The sequence below is a fragment of the Dromiciops gliroides genome, chromosome X, assembly GCF_019393635.1.
Source record: "Dromiciops gliroides isolate mDroGli1 chromosome X, mDroGli1.pri, whole genome shotgun sequence".
Taxonomy (NCBI): Eukaryota; Metazoa; Chordata; class Mammalia; order Microbiotheria; family Microbiotheriidae; genus Dromiciops; species Dromiciops gliroides.
The window spans coordinates 30,130,203-30,153,322 of NC_057867.1; the positions used below are offsets into that span (position 1 = coordinate 30,130,203).

Sequence of the window (23,120 nt, forward strand, 5' to 3'; positions counted from 1 at the left end):
CATCTGGATCTAAGACACCAGGGCAGTTTTCTCTGATAATTTCTTGCAACATGACTTCCAGGCTCTTTCTTTGATCATGGCTTTCAGGCAGTCCAATAATTCTTAAATTTTCTCTCCTCGATCGATTTTCCAGGTCAGTTGTTTTTCTGATGAGATATTTCACATTTTGTTCTATTTTTTCACTCTTCTGTCTTTGTTTCACTGTTTCTTGATGTCTCATGGAGTCATTAGCTTCCACTTGCACCATTCTAATTTTCAAGGACCTATTTTCTTCAGTGAGATGCTGTACCTCTTTTTCCATTTGGCCAATTCTGCTTTTTAAGAAATTCTTCTCATCAGTGAATTTTCGTACATCCTTTTCCATTATGCCAATTTTGATTTTTAAGGAGTTCTTCTCTTCAGTGGATTTTTGTGCCTCTTTTGCCATTTGGCCTAATTTGTTTTTTAAGGTGCTATTTTCTTCAGTATTTTTTTGTGCCTCTCTTACCAAGCTGCTAACTTTCTTTTCATAATTTTCTTGCATCACTCTCATTTCTTTTCCTAATTTTTCCTCTACCACTCTTACTTCCTTCTTCAACTCATCCATAAAATCTTGGTCGGGGTGAGACCAGTTGGCATTTTTCTTTGAGCCTTTTTTTGAAGCGGATTTCATATTGTAGTCTTCGTCTCCCTTTTTGTCGTGGTCGTCCTTTCCAGAGTGAGAATTTCTTATTGTGAAGCTCTTTTTCTGTTTGCTCATTCCCCCAGCCTACACCTTGGCTATGAATTTTGTGCCACACTGGGGCAGTATGATCACTGGTCTCCTGGTCTATACTCTGATCTTTATCTAGGAAGTAACCCTAATTCCCTGCAGCCACAAGACCTAGCACTCGTTTGCTTTGAAACTGTAACTAGGGCCCTTGCTCTCTTGTAACCAACCACCAGGACTCCTCTCCACCCAGGAATTGTGGCCCAGAAATGAATATAAACAATATTTGCCAATCAGCTTCACCTATACCCAGTGCCAGCAAAGGGTCCTCTGTAATCTTTCTGACCAGTTGTCCAACCCCCTTATAGTCTTTGGGCTAAGAGCTCCTGAAGCTGCTGCTGTGGACACTGTCGTTTTCACCACCTGTGGGGTGGTGGATTTAAAGAGGCCTCCACCCCAGTGTCACAGACTTCTCCTGCTGACTGCTTATGTTTTCTTAGTCCTGAAAAATGTCTTGCCCCGACTTTGTGTTGACTCTGCTGCTCCAAAATTTGGTTTGAGGCGTTATTTTAAAGTTGATTGGAGGGGAATGTTGGGAGAGTTCAGTTGGGTGTCCCTAATCCGCCATCTTGGTTCCGTCCATACTAAAAGGTAAATTGAAATATATGATTGAACTCACAAGAAAAATCTACCTTCTTTTTGTTTTTTAAATTATCTATAAGAGGTCTATATTTGGGCCAACTAAGAATATGTATGAGAATATATCCTTGCCATTTATGAAATATTCCCTTTTAAGGCATATTCAAGAGTTAATGAATTACAATCTCAAAGAACTCTTAACAATCAAACAAGGTAGTTTTCAGGACATTCCAAGATATGACCTTTGTAGTTCTCAGGACACATTTTGTGTCTGAGATCCCTTCCTCTAGTGCTCTCTTATATTCTTTTTCACCACAGCTTAACCATGCAATATGCTCAAATCTTCCTGTTTCTAACAATTTACATTTTCAGTCCCTGAACAGCTCCCACTATCTCTGATCTAGTTCCTTTTAAGACTGACATTATGCATTCTACAGCCAAATCTAGCTCAGGATTCTGGGATTCCAATTTTCTGTCAAGCTCAATATCAGTTACAAATTGCATCCCTGAACAAATATTCTGGCTTCACTTTAACACTACAAATTGGTCCCTTCAGAGACAAAATGTAACATTTAGCTAGGACATTCTGTGTATAAATTCTCAGGTTCTTTCAACATTCCCATATGAATGGTACCTGGAATACGGACTCTTTTAGTGCTATAGGGAACATTTAAGACATGACATTCTAAAGCCACATAGGGTATAAAGTTGTTATACTGATTTTTTACTAATTGGATTATTATTACAAGGTACATGAGTTTTACCAATATACTGATCTTGCAATATAAATCTTCTCCCTTATAAGTTCTCTATACTTAATGCCCTTTTTGTTTTGTTCAAAAATTACTCAATGTTCAGTTTCATTCATACTAATAGCAAGAGAAGTCTTTACTAAAGAATGAACTAAAGAATTTCCAAACATTCTTTTGGAAAACAGATTTTGTGGTTTTGAGGGTTTATTTTGTTTTGTTTTGGTTTTTTGGATAGACAAAAATGGATAGTAATCTCACCAAACCCTTTTGGCAATATAGTTGAAGATGTGGATTTTTGTTTGTTTCACTTGATGCAAAAAATAAATCATGTTGATATTCCAATGAATTATCTCATATGAAAAAATACTTTCTTATTTTTGAAATAAATTAAAAATGGTCAATATTTGGACCCACTGAGGATATATATAAAAATAAATCCTTGCCATTTGAGAGATTTTTCACTCTATGACCCATTCCCCAGCATATGATTTATGTTCTCTGAACCTTCCCACATATAGCATATACTATTTTCTAGGACATTGCAAAATCTGAAGTTTCTTTGCTCTAACATCCCCTCTTCCATGAGCACTTTGAGTTCCCTCATGTTTGTCTTCATGGAATCTCCAAGGCCTGACACTCTGCTCATTTCCTGCTCTTCCTGAAAATGGCCCTTCCCAACCCCTGTACATCTATCCTTCACTCTTCTCTAGACCCTGAAATGGTAGATTTGTCCATTTCATCCAGCTCATGATCCTGAACTCCAAATTTCCTTCAAACTTTTACATTCTATGTTCCATGAGCAATCCCATGTCTCCTAGTCTCTTTAAGGTTTTACTCAAAGTCTGGGCTTCAGAGGCAGGACTTGTGCCCTAGCTTTGAAATTCTGTATTCTAAGCTCCAGGACCCCTCCAATATATATCCTTGAAAGGTCCCAGGAAGCCCTGATATTGAGTGTTCCAATGTGATGCCAAGAGCTGATATTTTAGATTCAATATGAATTTTCTATGTATTTTTATGTATGTATATTCCTATGTGGTTTTATTTTTATATCTTATGATCAATAAGAATTTTCTTTTTATTTTATAGGATAATTATTACAATGCACATGCATCTTACCTATATAAAAATTTCCAAAACTAACCTGTGTCTCTTCTAAGTCCTTAGCATGTTACATCTTCATTTTGTTGCCCAAACATACTGCACATTTAGCTTCATTAATAGTAACATCGATAACAGTTTTGACCAAAGGAGGACCTACAGGGAATTACTTTTTTTGGTGTCCAAAAGTTTTCAGTTTGGATTTTTTTTTTGGCTTGCCAAAAAATAAACAGTACTTTCACTATACTTTTTTTTAGCTGTGTAGTTGTGAATGGGCAATTTGTTTCAAAGCATTCCTATTACAGAATATAAATTAAATTGGAAGAAAGGATCAATCTCCTAGGAAAAAAATCTCCTTCCTTCTTGTTTTTGAAATTTCCTAGAACTGACCAATATTTTGGCTCACTTTGAAAATATATGAAAATAAATCCTTGCCATTGTTCTCAGAGAGCTTCCAGCTATCATATAGGGTGATTCGTAGCCCATTCAAAGGCCTGACCTTTTGTGTTCTAAAGTTTTGCTTTGCTCTCCTATCCCTACTCCAAAGTGGGACATTCAGAGGTGGGACTTATGCCCAGCTAGGAAATTCAGTACGCTAACTCTCAGTCACTGCCAAAAACTGCTCTTAAATGGGAACTGACAGCTCAGGTATTCAGTGTGCTTAAGACATTCTAGGACATGACATTCTTGGTTCCAAAGAAACACCAGCCTATGATTTATAAAGTTGATTTTTTAAAATGTCAATGGATTTTTATTACACTGTACCTAATAACTTATAGAAATCATAATCCAAAAACATTATGTTTGTCTCTTATGAGGCTTTGGAAATTAAAACCTGGCAGTTTTTTGGTTCAAAAAGACCCTATATTCATTATCAATAATAATCATATCAAGGGCAATCTTTATAAAAGAAGGATTTTCACAGAATTTCATGTATTTTCTGGGGCTGGTATATTACTTTTTTCTGGGAATTATTAAGCTAGCCAGAAATTATCTGTACTTTTACCAAACTTTTTGGCCATGTGATAGATGAGAGTGTTTTTTGAGCTTCACAAGGGTCCAATATAAAGTAAATTGAAATAAATGATTGATCTCATTCAGAAATTCTAAATTCTCCTCCTTTCTTTATTTACCTAGAACTGGAAAAAGATTTTTTCTCACTAAGAATATTTATGACATTTTCCATTTGAAGGCCCATTCCACAGCAGATCATGGAGATTCTCAGAGCCCTCACAGCAATAGTATATTGAAAATTGGAGGACACTCCGGGCCTGACTGTAGGTGTTTTCTCCTGGATCAAATATCCCTTGTTCTAAAGGCTCTCTTTGATCTCTCATTCTCTTTTCCAAGGCTCCTCTCAGATCTGACATTGTCTCATCTAAAATCCCATTCTTTGTACAGTTTTCCTCATCAGCCTCTGAACATCTCCCACCCTCGGTTCTAGTCCTTCCCCCAAACTGTCATTCTTCTTTCTACATCTCATCCAGCTCAGGGTTCTAGACTGTATATTTCTATCAAGCTAAAATATTCTAGGTTATAAATTGAGGCTTGTTCAAAAAATCTGGCTTCACAATCCATTTCCATTATTTTCTTCAGAAGTGGAATTTACTTCCATGCAGTAAAATTTTATATTCTAAGCTCTAGCCTACCACCAACTTGTCTGCTTGAATGGTACCTGAAGCCCAGACATTGAATTTTTCTAAGTTTTCTAATAAATTAAATTGTAATAAATGACTAATATCATATGAAAAATCTACCTTCTTGTTATTTTTTTTTTAAATTTTACCTTAAACTGGCCAATATTTTGACTCAGAAATATACATGAAAGTAAATCGTTATTATATCTGATTATCTTTTTTTTTTTATTCTGTGGGCTCTTCCACAAATTACGATTTATACTCCCAAAACACTCCCCACTATCATATATGGTAGTTTTTAGGACACTCCAAGTTCTGACCTTTGTGTTCTAAGGTTCTCTTTGCTCCGATATCCCTTTTTCTAAGGGCTTCCCTCTCTCTCATTCCTTAGTCCATGGCTACTCCCATGCCTGACATTTTGTGTGCTAAAATATCACTGTTTCTGACCAATTTCATACTCAGTCTCTGAATTTTTCTAACTAATATTGAGGATCTAAAGCCTCCTCTAGACCAGGATTTTGGAATCGATGTTTCCATGAAGCTCAGATATTGTTGGTTTGAAATGTTCTCCCAGATCTGATATTCTGTTTCTCTATCCAAACCACGTTCTGACATTCAGAATTGCAACTTTAGTCCTAACTGGGGAAGTCTGTATGCTATGACATCCAGAGACATCCAGTATTCTTTCCAGAAAATCTTCTTGAAACCCAGACATGCTGGGTTCTAAGGACACTTCCACATTTGGAGTTCTAGTTTCTCAGGCCACACCCTCCTTGGATATATGATACTCCTTTTATTCATTTACCTTTTCCAACTCATTTCAATGTGTTTCCATACTTATATATATTTCCATATATATTATATATTTCCATATGTATATTACTCATATATATTCCCAACTCATTTCAATATATTTCAATATATTCAATATATTGCTCTATCATTACAATGACTTCAACACATACATCTTGTTCCTTTTAATTCGAAGGACTTAACACCTACATTTTCCCATGAAATAATTTTATTTATTTTCACATATTTATTATTCATTTATTTCTAACATTTTAAAAAAATTTGCATTACAAATTCTTTCCCTCTCTCTCATCCTTCTCTCATTTGCTGAGAAGTCAAGCAACATAGTATAAATTAGACATGTGAAATCTTGCAAAACCTTTTCATATTATCCATATCACATCAAAAAAAAAGAAAGGATAAACTATACTTGCACTTGGAGTTCATCAGTGATTTCTCTGGAGGTGAATAGCATTTTTTTAATCAGAAGTCCTTTGGAAATTTGTTCTAGAAAAATATTCCACAATTATTATCATTAAGAGGAATATTGATAGCTCTTACCTGATGAACAGACTGCAGAGGATTATAATTTTTTCTTTTCCTTCTTTTTGGTCCGTATTGTTTTCAGGTAATCGAAGTCCTGGCCTTTCACCTTGCACGATTGTCTGGCTTTTTGAAGGCCTGGGTTTTCATTCAAAACATCAGTGCTGAGCTGATACAAAATATATTGACATGAATAATTAAACTCTTCCCGAAAAATACAATGGCTTCTTATTTTAAATATTCCCTGATTCTTCCCCATACTTTAGTCCATACTTTAGCACATAACCAAGAAACCTCCTTCCCAGTGATTCCAGAGCTGACGATTTCCCATCTCCTGGCACCCACAGCTCTGCCATTCTCTGCCTTCAAGGCCCCTCTGACTTATGACATTCTGATTTTTCTCTGCTTGGAGATCTCGTCAGCTTAAATCTCTCTTTCTTTTCTCTATGGCTACTCCAAAAGGCTTCTATTCGATGCACTAAAATACTCCTGTTTCTGTCAATTTCCATTCTCAGCCCATTAACATCTTCTACTCTCTGTTCTTCTAGTCTGGGTGAACACTTGACATTTTTGTCTGTAAAGCCTCATCCAGTTCAGGATTATAAGTAATCCATTTCCATCAAACTCAGATATTCTAGATTATAACTCAACTACCTGTTCAAGAATTCTGACTTCACATTCCACGCCAATTGGACTTGATTTTCCTGTATAGATAGTGAGTTTTCATGGGAATTTTTTGGCTATCCCCAAAATAAACAGTGTTCCTGATGCGCCATTATGGCTCTGTAGTTAAGGATATGAGTTTTATTCTTTTCATTGTCAATGCATATTATAAATTAAACTATTGAAATTACCAAGAAGAGGTCGATATTTTGGCCAACTACGAATATATGTGAGAACGCAATGATGCCCTTTATAGGATTTTCAATTCTAAGGCCTTTCCCTGAAGCCATGATTAATGAACTCCAAGGATTCATAGATGGTGATTTGTGGTACATTTTAAGATCTGATTTAAGGAGATATGAGGGCTCTTTAGGTTCTGATATCCCTTTAACTTCTACCTCTCCCATTCTCTTCACCATGGCTACTCTGAAAGGCTCATATTCTATGCCCTAAAATACTCCTGCTTCTCAAAATTTCCATCTCAGCCCTCAGCACTCTTGCTCTGCTAGTCTCTTCCAACACTGAATTTCTCTTTCTAAAGTGTCATCCAGATCAGGATTCTAAAATATAAATTGCCATCAAGGTCAGATATTCTAGGTTCCAAATCAACTATCTGTTCAGGAATTCTGGCTTCATCATTCACATCAAAATATTTTAATCAGAAGCGGGAGTTAGAACAAAGCTGGGATATTCTGGATTCTAAGCTCTTGTCCGCTATACAGCTTATTATATTATATTATATTATATTATATTATATTATATTATATTATATTATATTATATTATATTATATTATATTATATTATATTATATTATATTATATTATATTATATTATATTATATTATTATACAGGCTTTTGATTTTGAAATTCCTTCAAGTTCAGACATCCTAGGTTCTATATGCTCTCTTTGATCTAATGATCTGGGGGATTCACTTCCCACTCTGAATTTGGACATTTACAAATGAGATTTGCTTCCTTGCTAGGAAATTCTGTATTCTAAACTCTCGGCTACCTCCAAAATTTCCCCTTAAAAAGTCCCTGGACTTTTTTGACAGCAGTCAGTGGTCTAAGGACCTTCCAAGCTCTGATGTATTTTGTTCAAAGGTTCCATCCTATGGAAGGTTGGTTGGTTGTTTTTTGAAATTTTGTATTTGTATGGATATTATTGCAATTCCAATGTGTCTTGCTGATATGATAATTTCAAAATATATATTGAGTCCCTTTGTAATCTACTGTATGAAAACCCTTTTCATTTGCCGACAAGATTATATTGATTGTCAATAGGGGCAGCTAGGTGGCACAGTGGATAGAGCACCAGCCCTGGATTCAAGAGGACCTAAGTTCAAATCCCGCCTCAGACCCTTGAAACTTACTAGCTGTGTGACCCCCATGCGAGTCACTTAACCCCAATTGCCTCACCCCCCAAAAAATATACAGTACTTTCACCATACTCTTTTGGCCATGTGGTTGAGAATGTTAGACTTATTTTAAAAAGCATTGCCAACAGGCTAAAATATATTAAATTATAATCAATTATTGATCTCGTATAAAAATCCATTTTGTTTTTTTTTCTCACTTATGTAGAACTGGTCAATATTTTGGCCCACTAAATTACATAAGAAAATAAAGCCTTGTCACTTGTGATTATTTGCATTCTAAGACCTCTTCCAGACTGGTTGATTTATGTTCTCAAAGTCTTCCCTGCCATGGCATATATAAGTATTTAGGACAGTCCACATCTGGTCTTGTATTTTCTAAGAGTTCTTCTTGCTCTAATATCCCATCTTCTAAGCACAATCCTAACTTTCTCATTCTCATCTCCATGGCTACTCTTAGGCCTGGCATTATGTGCGATAACAGTTCACTGCTTCTGACAGTACCTTTCTCAGCCCCTGAACATCTCCAATTATTACTGTTAGGTTCTCTCACAATTCTGACTTCGAAGTTTCTATAGCCTCAATGACCTCAGGAATCTGGATCTGAAATTCCTTCAAGATGAAACATTTGGGGTTCTAAGTGCCTTCTTCAATGGGATGTTCTGGCTTAATTTTCCATTACAAGTTGGGATATTCTGAGTTCTCAGGCAACTCCAACATTCTCCCTTGAAAGGTACTTGGTCGGACTCCATAACATTCAATGTTCTAAAAAAAACTTTCCAGCTCTGACAAATTTTCTTTGTACCCTGCTCCTTCTCTAGAAGGGCTTTTCTTTTCATTTGGGGGTGGGGTGGGGATATTATTGAGCATCTTGCCAATAAATGTTTTGAAATATAAATTATATCTCTTTGAAATCCTCTGTAAGAATATTTTGGGTTGGGGAGGGGGCAAATACTCTATTGATTTTTGTTTTGTTTTGTTTTGTTTTGCTGGGCAATGAGGGTTAAGTGACTTGCCCAGGGCCACACAGCTAGTGTCAAGTGTCTGAGGCCAAATTTGAACTCAGGTCCTTCTGAATCCAGGGCCAGTACTTTATCTACTGCACCACCTAGCTGCCACCGATTATTGTTCATAGAAATAACAATAGCATTTTGTCACCAAAGAAGTAACTGCATTTGATTCAATGTGAAGGTTTTATTTTTTTTTCAGAGTTTTTTCTGACTGGACAAAAATAGACAGTATTTTCACCATAACCTTTGGGTTGTGTGGTTGAGAATGTGAGATTTTTTTGTTTTTGTTAAGCCTAACATTGTATGATATTAATTAAATTGGAAAAAACTGATTGATAGCCTATGAAGAAAATTGATCTTGTTTTCTCAAAACCTACAACTGACCAACAGTTTGGGGCCACTAAGAACAAATGCAGAAATATTTCCATTTAGGATATTTTCCATTCTAAGGCCCCTTTCAGAGCAGATGATTTTTGTTCTCAGAGCCCTCCCATTTATGACATATGAATGTTTTTTGGACAGTCGAGGTCTGACCTTTTGTGTTATGTGGTCTCTCCTTTCTTTGCTATCCCTTCTTTTAAGTGCTCTCCTACCTCTCTCATTGGCTATTCCCAAGCCTGGCATTCTGAGGGCTAAAATCCTCCTGCTTCTAATGGTTTCCATTCCCGGTACCTGAATATCTCCCACTATCTCAGTTCTACTCCCTCCCAATACTGATATTGCAGGTTCTACAGCTTTAGCTAGGCTCCAGATTCTGGATTAGAAATTTTCTTCAATCTAATATTCTGGCTTCACTTTCCACTCCAAATTGAGATATCCCAAAGTAAGACTTCTAAGGTAGAAAATTCCAATTTCTTAGCTCCTTAGCTACCTGCAACTTTGCCCCTTGAATTGCATCTGGAAGGTCAGATTTTCAAGTGTTCTAAGGGCCTTCCCTGCTCTAGTATTTTTAGTTCTAAGGCCACACACTCCTCTCATATATAAGGGTTTTTTCCAGTTTTTAATTTATTAGATTATTATTATAATTAATTATATTTCTTATATAATTATTTCAAAACATAAGTATTCTCCTTTATCAATTTTCTCTATGTAACTCCTTGTTTTTTGGTCAAAAGTACTCTACATTGATTATCGCTAATAGTAATATCAATAGTAGTCCTTACCAAAGAAGGAACTGAATTGTTTTGATGCTCAGGGGTTTTGGGGTTTTTTGAGGTTTTTTTGGATAGCCAAAAAAGACAGTACTTACACCATAATTTTTTGGCTATTTGGGGGAAAGCATGAGGGATTTGGGGATTTTTTGGAAGTTATCACCACTGGGATAGTATATTAAATTGGAACAAATGATTATTGTCACATGAAAAACCTATTCTCTTCTTGTTTTTTAAATTAACTAAAATTGACCGATATTTTGGCCCACTAAGTATATATGTATGTGTATGTACTGGTTATCTATGAGATTTTTCTACTCTAAGGTTTCTTTTGGAGTAGATTATTCATGCTCTCAAACCCCTGCCAGCTATCACAGAGGGTGGTTTTTCAGACACTTCAAGATCTGACCTTTTGTGTTCTAAAGACTTTCCTCACTCTGGTAGCCCTTTTTCTTTTAATATTTTATTAACATTTTATTATTGGGGAAACCCAATTACCTGTAAAAACAATTTTTAACATTCATTTAAAAAAAAATTTGAGTTTGAAATGTTCTCCCTCCTTCCTCCCCCACATTGAGAAGGCAAGCAATTTGATATAGGTTATACATGTTCAGTCATGCAAAACATATTTCCATGCTGTGAAAAAAACTGACAAAAAAGAATACAAGAAAAAGAAAGGAAAGAAAAAGTAGGCTGCAGTTGGATAGCATTTTTTTCATCATAAATCCTTCAGAATTATCTTGGATCATTATATTGCTGAGAATAGCTAAGTCATTCACAGTTGATCATCTTACAATATTGCTGTTAGTGTATACTTTTTTAGCTTTGCATCAGTTCATACAACTCTTTCCAAGTTTTTTCTGAGAGCATCCTGCTTGTAATTTCTTATAGCACAATAATATTCTATCATAATCAAATACAACAAATTGTTCAGCCATTCCCAAATTCAGACATCCCCTCAATTTCCAACTAAGAACATATAAAAATGAATCCTTGTCAGTTGTGGGATTTTTCATTCAAAAGCCCCTTATGTTCTCAGGGCTCTCCAAACTATCAAATATGGTGGTTTTTAGGACATACCACAATCTAACCTTTTGTGTTCTTGCGTGTTCTCCTTTTTCCGCTATGCTTTCTTCTAAGGGCTCTCCTAAATCACACATTCTCATCTCCAAGGCTACTCCCAGGCCTGACACTCTGTGCACTAAAATCCTCCTGCTTCTGACAATTTTTCTTCTCAGCCCTTGATGATCTCCCCATTTCTCTCTTCTAATCTCTCCCAACACCAACAATTCCAACTTCTATAGCCTCATCCAGCTCAGGATTCTTTATCCAAAATTTCCTGTGTGCTCAAACATCCTAGGTTCTAAGTGCCCTCCCTGATCTGATATTCTGAGGCTGCCCTTTCCCCTCCAGACTGGTATATTCAGAAGCAGAATTTAACTCCTACCTAGGAGATTCTGCATCCTAAGCTCTCAGTGACATCCCACATTCCACCTTGAATGGTACTTGGAAGCCTTAGCCATTCAAGGTTCTAAAAGATCTTCCAAAACAGGACAGTTATGGTTCTAAAGCCATACCATCCTATTATCTAGAAAGTTCATTTTTTATCCATTAGATTATCATTACAATGCACATTGGTCTTACTGATATACTGATTTAAAACCATTAAGTCATTGTCTCTTATAATTCCTTAGTAGGTAACACCTTGGGTTTTTTGTCCCAAAATTTTTGACATTCATTATCTTTATTTTTTTTGTTTGAATAGAATTTTATTTTCCAAAATATATGTAAAAACAAATTTTGACATCAAATTTTTAAAACTTTGTGTTCCAACTTCTCTTCCTCCCTTCCCACCCCCCACCCACAAGAACTCAAGCAATTCAAAATAAGTTATACATGAGTAGTCATGGAAAACATTCCCACATTAGCTAGGTTGTGAGAGAAAACAGTTAAAAAACAAAACTTCAGATTAAGGAATTGTCAAAAACAAAAAAAAAATAAGAAAAAATGTGTTTCCATCTGTTTTCAGATACTGTCAGTTCTTTCTCTGTAGATGGATTGCAATTTTCATAAGTCCTTTAGAGTTATATTGTATCATTGCCTTGCTGAAAATAAGCACATGCTTCCCAGTATATCATTTTACACTATTGCTGTTATTTTGTATACAGTACATTTCACTCTGCTTCAGTTCACGTAGGTCTTTCCAGTTTTTTCTGATAGTATCCTGTTCATCATAACCTGTATATAGTACCTTAAACTTGACAAAGAATTTTCTTCATAATAACCCAGCAAAGTAGGTACCATACATTTTGCCATTATAATCAATCATCATAACTACTTCCCTCCATCCTATTCCCTTCCCATGTTATTTACTCTATTTTCTATCTTCTTTTAACCTATTCCTCCTCAAAAGTGTTTTACTTCTGACTGTCCCCTCCCCTGCTCTGCACTCCCTTTTTTCACCCTTCACTCCTTATCCTCTTCCCCTCCTACTTTCCTGTAGGGTGTGGACATTCATTATCTTTAATAGCATCATAATATCATAACATTGTAATAGTAATTTTTACCAAAGAAGAACCTATAATCAATTTCATTTGTTTCTGTGTGCAGGTTTTTATAGTTCATTGGGGGGATTTTTGGCTAGACACCAAACCCTTTTGGAAGTATGGGTGAAGATGTAAGGTGATGTTTTATTAAGCATCACTAATATAGAACATAATTTATATTAGAATAAATAAATGATCTCATATAAAAATGCACCCTCTTTTTTAATTACATAGAACTGGCCAATATTTTGGGGAAATAAGAGTATATATTTAAATAAATCATTGCCATTTGTGGTCTTTTCCATTCTAAGCTCTGTCCAGGGCTTATTATTTATCTTCTCAGAGCCTTGCCAGCTATCACATATGGTAGTTTTTAGAACACTCCAAGTTCTGATTTCTTGTGTTCCAAAGTTCTCTTTATTCTAATATCCCCACTTCTAAGGTTCTCCTACTTCTCTCATTCTCTTTTCCAACTCTGCTTACAGGCTGAAATTCTGTGCACTAAAATCCGTCTGCTTCTAACTATTTCCATTCTTAGCCCCTGAACATCTCCCGCTCTCTGCTCTACTCCTTCCCAACACTAATGTCCCAGAATCTATGCCACCTCCCCATTCAAAGATTCTGACTTTACTTTTCCCTTCAAATTGGGACATTTAGAGGGAGGATTTACTTCCTTGCTATGAAATTTTTTTATTATGAAAGTATTTTATTATTTTCCAGTTACATGTAGAGAGAGTTTTCAACATTTGTTTTTATGATATTTATAGTTTCAAATTTTTCCCCTCCCTCCCCAAGACAAAAAGCAATCCGATATAGGTTATATATGTACAATCACATTAAACATATTTCTGCGTTAGTCATGTTATAAGAGAAGAATCAGAGCAAAAAGGAAAAACCTCAAAAAAGAAAAACACTTGCTATGAAATTCTAAGCTCTGAGCCACTTCCAACTTTCCCCCCTTAAATGGTACCTGGAAGCCCAGACATTCTTTCTTCTAAAGACCTTCCAACATATAACATTTCAGGGTCTAAAATACCTTCCTATGAGCAATAAGGTGTTTTTTTTTCCTTTAAGGTTTTTCTTTTAAATTATTATCATCTTTCCAGGTCTGATACTTTTAGTTGTAAGGTCATACCTTTGATGATTTATATGGGTTTTTCCCCAACTTTTATTTTTACTGGATCATTATTACAATGCACCCAGGTCTTACTGATAGAGTGATTTCAAAACATAAGCTGTGTTCATTATAAATAATCTTTTATTTACTTAAGACCCTGTTTCTGTGGCCAAAAGAGACTCCATGTTCATTATCATTACAATAATATCAATAGCAGTCTTTACCAAAAAAGGAAATACATGGAATTGCATTTGTTTCAATGTGCTTGTGTTTTTTAAGTGACTTTCCCAGGGCCACACAGCTATTTAATATAAACTAAATTGGAATAAATGACTGTTCTCATATGAAAAAAATCTACCCTCATTGCTTTTTTTTTTAAATTTACTGAGAACTGGCCATATTTTGTCAAGTGTCTGAGGCCAAATTTGAACTCAGGGCCTCTTTCAATTCTACTGATTTCAGTAAACTTTCCTTCTTCCTATCATTATGACTTCAAAGTACACAACCTGTTCCTTCAAATTCCAAGGATTTAACACCTACTATTTACCTCATAGTCCCCAATCATTATCAGTAAGAGGAATATCAATATCTGTCTTACCAGAAGGGACTGCAGGCTGTTACAAGGTTTTGTTTTCTTGTTTGTTTTTCCCCCTCATGGAATATCAATACTTGTCTTACCTGATGAAGAGAGCAGTTGCTACAAGGTTTTGTTTTCTTACTTTTATAACCTTATTGTTTTCAGATAAATGAGACACTGTCCACGCACCTTCAGCAACAGTCGGCTTGTTTGAAGATCTGGGTTTTCATTCAAAGCCTCCCCTCTGTGTTAATATAAAATATATTGAAACGAATGATTAAACTCTTCCCCAAAATATAATAGCTCCTTGTTTTTAAATTACCTTGTTCTTCCCCATACTTTAGCTCACTGACCACATAAACAGGCAACCTCTTTCCCAGCTACTGTTTTTTGTGCTTCAGAGCTGACGATTTCCCATCTCCTGGCACCCCCAGCTCTGCCATTCTCTTTCTTCAAGACCCCTCTGACTTCTCACGTCCTGTGTTCTAAAGGCTTCTATTTCCACTCCAAAATTCAGTGGCAAGACTTCCTTTTTAGAAGGGAAATTCTGTATTCTAAGCTCTCAGCCACCTCCAATTTCCCCACTTCAAAAGTACATGGAAGGCCAGACATTATCCAATCTAATGACCTTCCAAAATACTACATTTTTGGTTCTAAAGAAACATAGTCTAGATGGTTTTTTCCAGTTTTAGGTTTATTGAAATATTATTACAAAGCAAATGTTTTTGCTTAGAATTGCATGTATTTTGGTGTGCAGGTGTTTTGTGGTTTGGTTTGGGGAAGGTTGGCTAGACAAAAAATAGTACCTTCACCATACCCTTTTAGCTGGGTGATTGAAGATGTAATATTTTTTTAAGTAATGCTACCAGGCTAATATATATTAAATTGGAATAAAGTATTGATCTCATATGAATAATCTATTTTCTTCTTGTTTTTTTTTAATTAATTAGAAGTTGGCAAGATCTTAGAGCCCTCCCAGCATATGGAAGTTTTGAGGACACTCTAGGTCTGTCCTTTGGTATTATTCCTTGTTCATAGTGCTTAAATTTAACAAATCCATTGAGAAACAACAAATTTTGCAAGCACCCAGGAGAAAGACCTTCAAATACAAAGGGAGAAATTCAAATAACAAGACTATTCTGCATCCACCCGAAAGTACAGGAGGGAATAGAATGATAAGTTTCAAACAGTAATGCAATTGAAGATGCTACTCAAGGTAGCATCACCTTGCAGATAAGAACATAGCCATCGATGCAAAAAGACAGACATTTAATAATAAAGAGGGGATTGAAACACTCTTAGAAAAAAAACAAACCCAAAGGAACTGTTTGCTTCACAAATACCCCAGCTAACAGAAATACAAGAAAAGTAAAGGAATAGAGCAACAACAAAACAACACAGAGATCCTTAAGACTTCTGCCTAAATGTACAAAAGGAGATAGGGATAAAAGCAAAAATAAAATAAAGGTGATGGTGGAGAAACAGGTCTAAAATATCATGGACTGAACCTTACACCCACAGGTGAATAAATGGTGTTTTTTTGTTTCATTTTGTAGAGCTGGGAAATGGAGTAAGAACTCAGAGGGGAGACTATGTGATACACCCTAATCAAGTCAAAGGTTAACAATGAAGGGAAGAAAAGAGCCTACAGCAAAACAGGAGGAGGCAAAGGGGAGGATTAAAAAGGGTTAGAGTGAGGGGAAGAGGAGAAAATCTTGTTTCAGCGGTAGAAGGAGGTTTCACTGAAAAATATTGCTCTGGATGAAAATAAAAGATATTCTATAAAGGAGATGGAACCTTACAATGGGTATTATCTGCAGAGCCAGGGACAATTAAAAACCCAGAAGGGGGACAAGATGTGGAACCAGAGAAGAGAGTTTGAAACAACTTGGGGGAAAATGACCAAAGAGAGGGCAAAGGCAAAAATGAGTGATAAACTGTATAAATAGGGACACAGGAAGAATACTACCATAGGGCACTATCTTCCTATGAGGTTGACGAACTAGCATTTTCCTAAGAATGAGGCAAAAGAGAAAAAAAGCAAGCTTTACAAGGTAATAATAAAAAATGTTAAGAGAACAAAACATAAGTAACTAACATTTTTAATCCATGAGGAATACAGAGGATAAAGAAGAAGGAAATAAGTATAATGGCCATGAACCAAAGTAGAAAAGTCTAGAATAGACAGAAAGGAAAGATTAAACAAAGAGTGAGAGAAAAATCCTTTGTAGAAAAAACACCATTGAAAACAAAAATTTAAAAAGAATAAACAAAATAAATTCAAAGGGGGAAAGGGCATGGGGAAAGAAGCAAATAGCCAGTTAAAGCTAAGAATGAAAAAGGAACTAATAAACAAAACTCTGTAAAGGGGTAAACATGGTGGGGCGGGGGGCAGCTAGGTGGCACAGTGGATAAAGCCCTGGATTCAGGAGGACCTGAGTTCAAATTCTGCCTCAGACCCTTGATGCTTACTAGCTGTGTGACCCTGGGCAAGTCACTTAACCTCATCAAAAAAGAAAAAAGAAAAAAAAAAGAAATTAGATATTAAAGGTAATACTTATCAAAGATTAAAAATTAGAAGAAAAATAGGTAAACTGGAAACAGAAAAAAACAGAGAAATTATGAATAAAAGTGAAAACTGGTTCTTTGAAAAGACCAAATGTCACATTAGCTAAAGGTTTTATCAGATTTTAAAGGGAAGAAAATCAAATCGATAAACTAGCAATTGAGAAAGGTGAAATAACAAAACCAGAAGAAAAAAGAATAAAAATATATTAGGCATAGTTATATGCTAACAAAATTGAAAACTCAAAAGATATAAAATTCAAAGATATCAAATATGAATTAAATATATAAAATTTAAAATAAAAATATAAAGTATAAAACATAAAATTTCAAATATATAAACCACTCAAACTGACAGAAAGCCAGATAGAGATAACAAATAATTGAGTTTCAGAAAAATAAATACAATTAGCTATAATGGTACTAACAAAGAGGGAGGAAAAACCTCCTGGTCCTGATGGATTCACAGGAGAATTCAATTAAACTTAAAAAAAAATAGTACCCACACTTATCACATTATTCTAAAAAATTGAGAAAGTCCTTTTGAAACAAATGTAGACCTAATAAGTAGCCCAGGAAAGGACGAAACACAGATGGAAAACTACAGATAAATATTGTTAATGAATATCAATTCAAAAGTTTTCAACAAAATCCAGTGGATCAAGAAATCACATGTTATAACCAAGGTTGATTTATACGGTCAATACAAGAATGCTTCAACATGAGGAACACAATCAACATAATTAATCATTCTAAAACCCAAAGCATACAAACCCACATGACTATCTCAGAAAAAGCCTTGAAGGAAGTACAACACCCATTCACGCTAAAAACTATAAAGTACAGGCATCTTTCTTTCTTTCTTTCTTTTTTTTTTTTTTTTGGTAAGGCAATGAGGGTTAAGTGACTTGCCCAGGATCACACAGCTAGTAAGTGTCAAGTGTCTGAGGTCAGATTTGAACTCAGGTCCTCCTGAATCCAGGGACAGCGCTTTATCCACTGCCTCCACCTAGCTGCCCCTTAGTACAGGTATCTTTCTAAAACCAAACACAAGCACCCTATGCAATCATTGTAACTTTTTCCAATAAATACAGGTGTCAAGTAAGAATGCTCACTCTCCCACTATTGTTTGCTATATTTTTTCCCAGAGCTATAGTTCTGGAAATGTTAGCAAAAGCAATGATAAAAGAGAAAGAAATGAGAGGCATAGAGCTAGGTAAATGGAATAAAACTATCCCTATTTGTTGGAAAATCCTAGGGAATCAACAAAGATTCTAATTGACAGAGAAGCTTCAGCAAAACTGCAGGTTTACAAAATAATCCTCCCCAAATCAAGTGCATTTCTGTAGAATGGTAACAAAATCCGGGGGCAGCTAGGTGACACAGTGGATAAAGCACCGTCCTTGGACTCAGGAGGACCTGAGTTCAAATCCGGTCTCAGACACTTGATACTTACTAGCTGTGTGACCCTGGGCAAGTCACTTAACCTTCATTGCCCCACCAAAAAAAAAATTTAAAAAAAAAAGAATGGTAACAAAATCCAATTAGTAACAATGAAAAGAGAACTCCCATTCCAAATGTCTATAAAATGCATAAAGTATCTGGGGATCACTCTACCACAGCACACAAAAAACGCATAAATTCAATTACAAAGTGCTTCTTCAAAAAACAAACCACTTAAATTGCTGGAAGAATACTCAATCATCAAAACCATCTGGTATTGGTTAAAAAAAAAAAGGGCCTAGACACGCCATGTCTTTGTTCTATGGTCCCCATCTTGCCCGACCTCCCACAATGCTTGTTGTGAATGTCGTTTCCCACTTATTTATTTATATTTAATTCATCACAGTGCTTATATGTTACAAAGATTTAAAAGCACCAAAATGATATCCCTTTTAAATCCTGAACACTTAACAATAATGAACATTGAGTATTTGGGGGAATAAAGTTAAGTGTAATAACCACTGCATTGTAACCCAATGAAGGCACTGAGTGGAAATTCTTTTTTTTTACTATTGTCATTGTTGTTAGCCAAATAAGACCCTGTACCTTTACCTTTCCCCTTTGGCTGAGTGGTTCAGGACCTGAGTTTTTTGTTTGTTTGTTTGTTTGTTTTTGTTTGTTTGTTTTGTTGGGTTTTTTTAGTGAGGCAATTGGGGTTAAGTGACTTGCCCAGGGTCACACAGCTAGTAAGTGTTAAGTGTCTGAGGCTGGGTTTGAACCCGAGTTCAAACTCCTGACTCCAGGGCTGGTGCTCTATCCACTGCGCCACCTAGCTGCCCCTGGGATCTGAGTTTTATTTCAGAGCATCACAACTGTGTTGATAAAAATCATTTTGAAATAAATGTTACATCTCATACCAAAAATATACTTTGTGATTGTGTTTTTTTTTTAATTTACCTGTCCCACCCCAACCCTTGGACCATGCTGTGATGGTTTGTGTTCTCAGGCCCCTCTCAGCTCTCATGATCTATGTTCTAGAAGCTCCTTCTAGGTCTGGCCTTCTTCCCCCCCCCCCATGCCATTCTATGATCTAAGGTCCCACTGGCTCCAAAAGAAGAGAATACGCATTTCTATGTGCCAGGAACTGTGCTAAGTGCTTGTTTTTACAAATATTATCTCATAGGATCCTCACAGCAATCCTATAACATACCTCTGAACTGGTGTTTGCCCCATTTTACAGATGAGGAAACTGAGGCAAATAGTGATTAAGTGACTTGCCCAAAGTCACAAAGCTAGGAAGTGTCTGAGGCCAGATTGGAACTCATGTCTTACTGACCCCAGGCCCAGCAATCTATCCACTGTGCTACCAGGTACTGTGCTAAGTGCATTGCTTTTTTTTTTTTTTAACAAATATCTCATTGGATGATCACAGCAATCCTATAATATACCTCTGAATTGTTATTTTTCCCCATTTTACAGTTGAAGAAACTGAGGCAAATAGTGATTAAGTGACTTGCCCAGCATCACAAAACAAAGTGCCTGAGGCCAGATTTTAATTCATTTCTTACTGACCCCAGGCCCAGAAATCTATCCATTGTTGCCACCTAAGTGCCAACATTTTGGGTTCTCAGGCTCTATCTCAGACCATCTGTGTTCTGAATTCCCTCCCACTTCCGAAATCTCCTGTTCTAGGGCCCAGGAATTCTTGATTCTGAGATGACTACTAACTCAGCCATTCTGTATTCTAAGGTCCTACTGGTCCTGATAATTTGTTGTTCTCGGGCTTTAAATATCTCTTCATTTATGTATTCTAGGGTTCCTCCCAACTCTGCTATCCTGTACAGACACTCTTGATTTGAAATTTCCTCCCATCTCAGACATTCTACATTCTAAGTACTTTCCCAGGTCTGATATTCTGAATTTTAGATCCACTCCCACTTCAGACACTGAAAGCCCTTGACTGCACTTTCAGCTCTGAAATTCTCCATTTTAAGCTTTCTACCACCTTCAAAATTCTTCCTTGATAAGTACATTCCAGCCCAGACACTCTATGCTCTAAGGACCTGTACAGTCCTGTAATTCTATATTCTAAGGCCATAACCATTTAGGATATTCTAGGCTTTTTTTTTCTTTTCATTTTTCTTTTTTCTTTTATTACATTGCAAATGTGACTTACCAATACAATTTCAGAGTAAAAAAAAAAACCGCATCATTTTAAATACTGTACATGCAACACCTCATTTGTTTCTATAAACACTCCCCATTCATTGCAGATGAATAAGTCTTCAATAAGGCAGTGCAAGGAATCACTTTTTTTGTTAGTTTTTTTTTGGGGGGGGGGGGTGTTTTTGTTGTTGTTGGGGTTTTTTTTAAACCACAAACACGAAGTATTTTTCCCTTTTCACTTTGGCTGTCTGGGTTCAGGACCTGAATTTTAATCCTGAGAATCGCCATTATGTTGACATAAATTGTATTGAAGTATTTCTTTCATCTCATACCACAATACTTCATTATTGGGTTTTTAAAAATTTTTTATAAATGTTTAACATGTATATATAAACATATATACATATATAATATATAACATATACATATATAATCTATATCAGATTGATTGCTGTCTTCGGGAGGGGGGAAGGAAGGGATGGAGGCAGAAAAATTTGGAACTCGAAATCTTACAAAAATGAATGTTGAAAACCATTTACACGTAATTGGAAAAAATAAAATATTATTAAGATAGGAAAAAACAAACGGGGAAAAAACCCACAAAAAATTTAATTGTCTCTCCCCGTACCTTGGCTCCCTGATTAAACACACATGCGCGCGCACACACACGCACACACACACACACACACACACACACACACACACACACACACTTCTTCCAAGACATGATAATCAATTTTCTGTGTTTTCAAGGCCCTTCCCGACAATCAATATTCGAAGCGCCTTGTCTCTCAGAGCCACTCCTACTTCTAGCATTGTATGATCTAAGGCATTCTGAGCTCCCCTAAGCCTTTTGTTCTAAATGCCAGCCCCGACATTCTCTCCTCTCTGGTTTCTCCCAGGCCTGACATTCTGTGTGCCGTGGTCCCCAAGCATCAGACAATCAGACAATAATGAGTCTCAGTCCATTTCCCACTTTTCACGCCCTAATGTCCCTGTCACCTCTGATATTCCAAGTCCCTGAACCCCATTCAGCTCAAGCGTTCTTGCTTCAATTTCTCTCTAAGCTCAGACATTCCATGTCCTATTGCATGCACTCTCATATATGTATTCTCTTTAATCCGTGAATTCTCCATTCTGACATTCGGCATCCAGATTGCCACCCCAATGCAGAAATTCTCCATTCTAAACTCGATCCAGCCTCCACCTTTCTCCCTTGAAAATCATCTCACATACCAGACTTCCAATGAACAGATCAACAGATATTCTATCTTCAAAATCCCCATCCTGGCCCCTTTTCTCTCCACCCCCCCCCCAAGTTTTTTTTTTCTTTTCATTATCCACCTTTATTTTATTCCATTGCACATGTGTCTTAGCATCGCGACGATTTTAAAAACACAAAGAATATCTTTTAAACCCACTGTTGTCAACACTTCCCCCTCCCCCAACAAATGCTCCCCATTCATTAGCAATAGCATCAATTTCAATGAGCCTTACCTGCTCTGGCTGCACAATATTTCTATGACACTAATTCGCCTTCGCCTCCGCCTTCTCCGCCTCCGCCTCCGCCTCTCACCCTAAATGCCTCTCTTGTCACCCTTTCTCTTGGGCCAGGTGGTTCGGGAGCTAAGCTTTAATTTAGAACATCACCTTATTTCTATCGAAATATACAGAAAGGAATGGTGGATATGGGAGGACTGGATTTTGTCAGCGATCGTTAAATGAATCTGTCCTTCCCAATAATCTGGCCTACTGATCACAGAAGAAAGGAAAGGAAAGAGAGGGGAGGAAGGCAAGGGTAGCCTTTCGGAGGTATAGCTGTGAACTCGCTTCACAGCTGCAGCTTCTGCTCTCCCACCCACCCAGAGGATGCTTTACCTCAAAGAAGACAAAGCTCACTCTGGGCTCTGATTGGCTCCCGCCTTGGCCTCGCCTTCCCAGACACAGCTCCCCCACCTCTCCTCCCTTTCTCCCTCCCTTCACAGGCAACACTGGCTGGGCTGAGGACAAAGCTGCCTCTGGTACCTGATTGGCCCCTGATTGTCTGATGCGCCCCCCCCCATCACCACCCCCCTCATCCAAACCTTCTCAGCCAGCCAACATAGGATAGGCTGGGAACAAAACTGCTTCTGGGGTCTGATTGGTTGTAGCTTCTCTGGCTCAGCTTCCATTCCCCACCCCTTCCACCAATCTTGGGTACCCAGGCCAAAGCTGCCCCTGGCAACTGATTGCCTACCCCTCCTCCCAATCCCCCCCTTCCCTGATGCAGGCTGCTGGTTACCTAGGAGCTTGAAAATTCCCAGCCCCCTGGCCCCTTAAGTCCGCACTGCCAGTAAAGTTATTGTGCCTTGCTGAC

The 23,120-nt window shown here is 36.8% G+C and overlaps 1 long non-coding RNA gene across 1 annotated transcript; it reads right to left on the minus strand.

Moving 5' to 3' along the window:
* Positions 1-201: 201 nt before the first annotated feature.
* On the minus strand, positions 202-22,712 carry LOC122733826. Its single transcript, XR_006353978.1, has 4 exons — positions 22,262-22,712; positions 14,780-14,834; positions 6,168-6,318; positions 202-1,332 (listed from the first exon to the last, which is right to left on the minus strand). It is a non-coding gene; the product is annotated as an uncharacterized LOC122733826 (long non-coding RNA).
* Positions 22,713-23,120: the final 408 nt, after the last annotated feature.